At 42.7% G+C, this 6,000-nt stretch overlaps 1 pseudogene; it reads left to right on the top strand.

Annotated features, from left to right (window-relative positions):
- The first annotated feature begins 560 nt into the window (after positions 1 to 560).
- LOC137963369 (long-chain-alcohol oxidase FAO4A-like) lies at positions 561 to 5,154 on the top strand (annotated as a pseudogene).
- The last annotated feature ends 846 nt before the right edge of the window (positions 5,155 to 6,000 follow it).

The raw sequence follows: 6,000 nt of genomic DNA, 5'->3' as shown, positions 1-6,000 counted from the left end.
CTAACAACTGCTCTCCCAAATATAAAGAGAAAATTAGGGCAACCGGATTACAAGTGTGAACTCCCCAAACTACCCTTAATGTAACAACAGTCAATATATCGTAGATCTGGTGGGGGCTCCGCTCCCCTTCCAATCCCCACGACAACCTTATTGTGAAGGTTGACCCGCGTACTGACTTAGCGTAATGCGTTAATTAAACTCTACAACTTAACACCGCAAACCTTCCTACCTAGACCAAGATCACCGGTTCTCGTGTAGGCAACCTAAACACCAACAACAATTACCTCTATGATCCAATCCCAGTTGGGCACCCGTCTCCCTAAGCTTGGCAAGATGCTTCTCTCCAATTGCATCGACTTCATTCCTTGGTCCATCAAGAACAGAACAACAGACACTTCCAATGCAAATTCAATAGTGTTGAGACACTCTCCGAAGATATCGTTGGCCAAGTTTCCTCTTGGATCCTTACCAAAAAAGAGTTCCTCCACCTGCAAGGTACGTATTTGAGAAGCAGCTAGCGTCTGGATGCTCAGATGACCGGCCCCCCTCAGCAAGTTACTATGGCTGAAAGGCAGCCCCCTTCGACAGGATCCCTCAAACTAAATTTTGATGGAAGCACCATTTGCTGCCAAGGTCTTATTGGCTTTGGTGGTGGCATCCATTTGGACAAAGGTTCTCTCCTTGCCGCCTTCTCCGGACCTTTTGGAATTTTTTATTCCACCACTGCGAAACTTGATGACCTCCTACATGGGCTCAATATCATCCATGGAAGGTTGTCCGGACCATTGATTATTGAGAGAGACTCCAAGATTATCATTGACTGGTGCGCCAAAGCCAAAGCCCCCCCGTGGAGACATTAGGATGCCTATTTAGACATTTGTAATATTGCCTCAAGCTCGCAATGTACTTGGAATCATATCCCCCGCTCAGCCAACTCTTTTGCTAACGGTCAAGTAAAATTGGGAACCTCCCTCCAATCGCTGGTTGTAACGGGAGAATTCCCCTAGTTTGTCCTTCTCTCCTTTATTTTAATAAAATTTTCACCCATTCTCAAAAACAAAAACAAAAAGAGAGAGAGAGAGAGAGAGAGAGAGGTTGCTCTTGTTAGGGGTTGAACTCAACCCTAATAGGGTTTATATTACTTAAGTGAAAAAATGGACTAAATGACATAAATGGCCCTTAATACATGTGTTCATAATACACTGAATGTAAAGTCATAAAATAAATAGAAAATATAACAGACTTATAGACTAACTTCCTATACTGCTGTGTGACCATTGGGGGTAAATAGCATAAGGGTAGAATTATCAAAATACCCTTATCATATTTTCTAACAAGTAAACCTGCTTGATTATTTATTTTTATTTTATTTTCAATTTTTAATGTATTAGTTTTTCTATTCTATAAATTATCTCTATTCGAAATCTTTGGTCATAACTCTCGGCTTATACTCAGCAATTAATTTTTCTCTGGTGAAGATTCAAGTAAATTCATGTGCAAGAGATAAGCTCCTCTTTATCCCATGCACTACATTCCATGCATTCAGTTTCCTCCCCCCTGTTCTTAAGGAATTAACAGAGAAAGGGTAAATGGAATTACATAAGAAAAATAAGAAAAAAACAAGTGCGTACAATAGTAGCCTCTCAAGCTTCCCTATGTTTTTTGTGTTGTTTATGTACTTGCTTGTCTTTTTTAATGGTAGTTTCAACATACATTTGCACATGCTTGAGGGCATTATGAAGGAGATCTCTGACTGTCACGCATAATCTTTCCACCTTTCATATGCAGACTTTTGACCTGTTAAAACATTCTGTTTACTGCTGCATTCTATTTTTTACATTCTGATTCTCATGAGTTTACTTCCTTTTCATGTTTTTGTACCATTCAGGTGGAAGAACACCGGGCAGTCCCGGTCCCTTACAATGTTGTGCAGGTATATTTGTCAGCTGGACTTATTGTCTAAAATATAAGCATTCATGTTGTATAAAAATAAAGAGATTAACTTGTGATTTTTCTTGTTTTTCTGTCAGCTGGATATTAATATAAACCTCCATTTTTCTTCTGAATACATAAATTATCTTGACAACCCTATTAAAGTAATCAGTGAGGCTGAGAAAAGCTGCTGAAAAAGCCATTTGGAGTCTGATGCAATTCATGTGAGAATTTGCGACACCATTATGGGAAAGAGCCACACTCCATGGAGGTAAGGATGGCTTCTAGGTTCTTAGCTTGTGAAATTTCAGTGCATTTGTGAAATTTTCCATGATAAAGAGTTAATAGGACAGATACTTCTAAAAAAGCTCTATGTGAGGAGAATGGCTGCTGACCTTGGCATCAGTAGAATAAAATACGTGAGATTTCCTGCCAGCACCTAATGCGAGCCCACTACTATGATATTATGGGATCTCTGCTGGTATATCAACCTGAATGTCTGGTACATATGCCTTGAGAAGAAGATAAACTTCTTTCACATATTTTTTCATGTTGAAGCTACTAAATCATCATGACACGTCAATTTCCGCGGATTCAACACCTTGGCATCTGTTGTCCTCTTATAGTTTTTGGAGGAGCCTGGGTTCTTCTTGTACAGTGTCTACAAATGTCAACCATAAGCAACAACAGTTAAAAGAGCAAGCAATAAGTATCAAAACATATACTGTTTCCATTTGGCAGGAAACTTCAAGGTCCTATTACAATGTTAACACAGGTATGTTCAATTATTGTTTCCATTTTTTATTTTATTTTTAATATTCACTCACTTTCCTTCAAAAAAAATTTACTACAATGATGGCAATCAAAGGAATATATGCAGGATTCACTGTACAACCTTGCACAATGCTAGTCTCAAATCCTTGGGATGAAAACCTGGCCTATTGTTCTAAAAGTTGGAATGGTAAACCAGTCTTTCAGGTTTCATTTTATATCGAGGACTTTAGTTGCTCCATTCTCTGATGTTCAGCTGCGGTGTATGTTGCAGATTGAGCGATCGGTTTTCGTGCTTAGTTAAGGTTAGTCAAGAACGCTACAAATAAAATACATCTTTAGATATTTTTACTTCTTCTGAGGCAGCTCATCCATGTTTAGATAAAAAATAAACAATATGAAAAAAAAAGAAAAAAAGATTCACGTCTGCTCAATGAGACAAAAACCCAGAAAAGAAAATTTTTAGTATTTAATATCTTTAGATAACTAACTTGGAATTGTTACAGCAAGCGTCGATCATGTCGTCCAGCGGCGCGGCGAAAGCTCTCACTTTAGAAGTGGTGGATGTCATGATGGCTCACTTCCAAAATTTCTCACAGCCGCCATTACACCGTAGACAGCAGATCCTCTTGTCTTGGTGATGTAGTTCCTTCTTCTTGTATCAGATGTCGTTCAAGTGCTTGAAGTTCTTAACAATGCGAACTTCATATACTCTGGTAATTAAACAACATAACGAATTTTTTTTCTGCTCTTGCCATTCTTCCATTTTACTTCTGACAATTACTATGCTGGCGAGGACTCTTTCATTTAGGAAAGAAAAACACTCTGGCCTGTCCTTGAATTTGAAATTGATCGAATTGCAGCTTCTTCTAAGTTCAATCTCCTAGAATTCAATGAGTTCAAAACAGGACAATTTTGTTACTGAAGTCTAATTTTCACCAGAAGATCTCAATAATACTTTCAGTTCTATGTTGAAATCTGAATCACCATTTTTGGTTCAGAGAGAGAAAGAGAACCGGGAGAATGTGCCATGGAAAGCTCTTGGCTAGTGCGGACCGGACCCTGATTTCGTCGACCCAAAGAAGGAAAAAAAGAAAAACATCCTGGCCTGTCCTTGAATTTTGAAATTGATCCAACTGCAGTTTCTTCTAAGATCTGAGTTCATGGTTCGATCTTGCAGAATTAACGTCTAGAAATCAATGAGTTAAAAACTGGACAATTGTGCTACAGAACTCTATTTTTCACCAGAAGATTTCAATGATACTTTTTGTTCTTTGTTGGAATCTTAATCACCATTTCTGGTTCTGCATCAACTCATATAGAAATTTTTTTCATTCAGCTAGAGAAGAGGGAGAATGTGGCATGGAAAATTCTTGGCTAGTGCGGACCGGACTCTGATTTCGTCGACCGAAAGAAGGAAATCGAAACAGCAGACAACCGAAGAGTGGAAACAGAGGATGACCGGTTTGGACCGCTTCGTAGATACATCGTCAACATGGTTGATCCCAAATAGTTGTCCTTGAAGGCTTGAAGGACTCAACAAAGCCGGCTTTGCGGCAGCTGAGATCCCGCGCCCTCTGGGGAAAAAGGGTTCTTCATCACCTTCTCTGACCATCAGCTGCGATGCCATCGTAGTTGGTTCAGGATCCGGGGGTGGTTTGGTCGCCGGCGTCCTCGCCAAAGCCGGCTACAAGGCAATCGTGTTGGATAAAGGAAACTACTTTGTCAGAAGCAACCTCACTCTCTTGGAGGGGCCTAGCACGGCCGAAATATACACAGGGCAGGCCATGATCTCCAGCAACAACTTGAGCGCGTTGGTGCTGGCGGGGTCGACTGTGGGCGGAGGATCCGCCGTGAACTGGTCGGTGTCTATTAGGACGCCGCCCCATGTCATCAAAGATGATGCGAGGAGTTTGGCCTGGAGCTCTTCGGGAGCAAGGCCGTCAAGGAGGCACTGGATGCGGTCTGCGAGAGGATGGGGGGGGGGGGGGGAGGTGTCATTTGGGTTGTGAAGAGGGGAGAAAAAAGGGTACTCACGAGACATGGCTTGTGGACTTGGTAACCTCCGACAACGGGGTAACGCTGCCTGGTTGCAGAGCTTTGAAGGTCCTGCATTGGATGCACTAGGGGAGATAGGTCGCGACTGGCGTCGTCTTCGAAAGAGCAGAACTAGGCTGCGGTAGGAAGGAGGTTCATTTCATTGAGTCCAGGGTGACCATTGTTGCCTGCGGCGCACTGGGGACTCCAATTTTACTCAAGAGCAGCGGATTGAAGAACCCCAACATCGGAAAGCATCTCCATCTTCATCCCACGGTCATGGCTTGGGGCTACTTCCCAGAGAGCAGTTCCTCCTCTGATGTTTCTACCAATGTATGGCCGGAGAACGAGAAGAAGAGCTACGAGGGAGGAATAATGACGGCATGTCGACCGTCGTTGGGATTCAATGCTTGAAATATAAAAGTGTTCCCCGTTCATGCTCATCGCTATAAGGGGGGGTGCGCCGGTCGCCCCTGCTGCTTCGTGCCAACTACGTGATTCCTCTGACCACACTGGTAGGACAAACACGGCCAAACAGGTGCCCTCCACTCAAGCGTTTGGTGGGGAACTACCGAGGGTTCGGCGGCCAGGTGGGGGATCCTCCTCAGCAAGGACACAGGAAGCGGTTTTGCTGGCTCCTTGGCGTGCTCTCTTCCTTCTCCCCACGTGTCCGACGAACCTCGGACAGACTTTAATTTCCTTCCTTTCTGGTTTTCTCCTTCTTTGGAGTTTCCACTTCTCTCTTCTCTAATGTTCACCAGAGCCAGCAGTGGCACTTCGCTGGTAGCATGGTCCTCTCGATTCTCCGGCTCCTCTTCCAGCACACAGCCAGATACTGTCATTATAGTTTATGCTAATATGGAAATAACTGCCGTGTCATGACGATGAGGCATGAATAACTAATAGATGCTTTCCAGCCAATAAGGCCGAAACCCAGCTCCCAGATCTTTCTGATGTTCATGTATTCATTTAATTTCCCAATTGGAGTGTACCCTCTTCCTTGCCGTCCTCCTTCCTGTCAAAGAGTTCTGCTGTACTGCTGAATAGTGAATACTAAACATACTGCGTAACAATCAGGGGGAGATATCTTCCTCGGCTTTCCCTCCCAATCCTCCAAAACTTGCCCACTATATCCTGCAGTTCCTTTCTTTCTTCTTTCTTTCTTTTTGTCCGAGAAATAGGAAAATCTGTCTAGATTTTCTACTGTTATGCGAAGCCTGCATTGATTTTACTCAACCTTCTCTCCTCACAATCACCAGA

Source organism: Aristolochia californica, unplaced genomic scaffold (assembly GCF_029961685.1).
Source record: "Aristolochia californica isolate CCGP_79_NKW_82.1479 unplaced genomic scaffold, dmAriCali1.0.hap1 SCAF_4, whole genome shotgun sequence".
Taxonomy (NCBI): Eukaryota; Viridiplantae; Streptophyta; class Magnoliopsida; order Piperales; family Aristolochiaceae; genus Aristolochia; species Aristolochia californica.
Note: the sequence above shows the minus strand (reverse complement) of the source record. Positions and strands in the feature narration are given on the sequence as shown.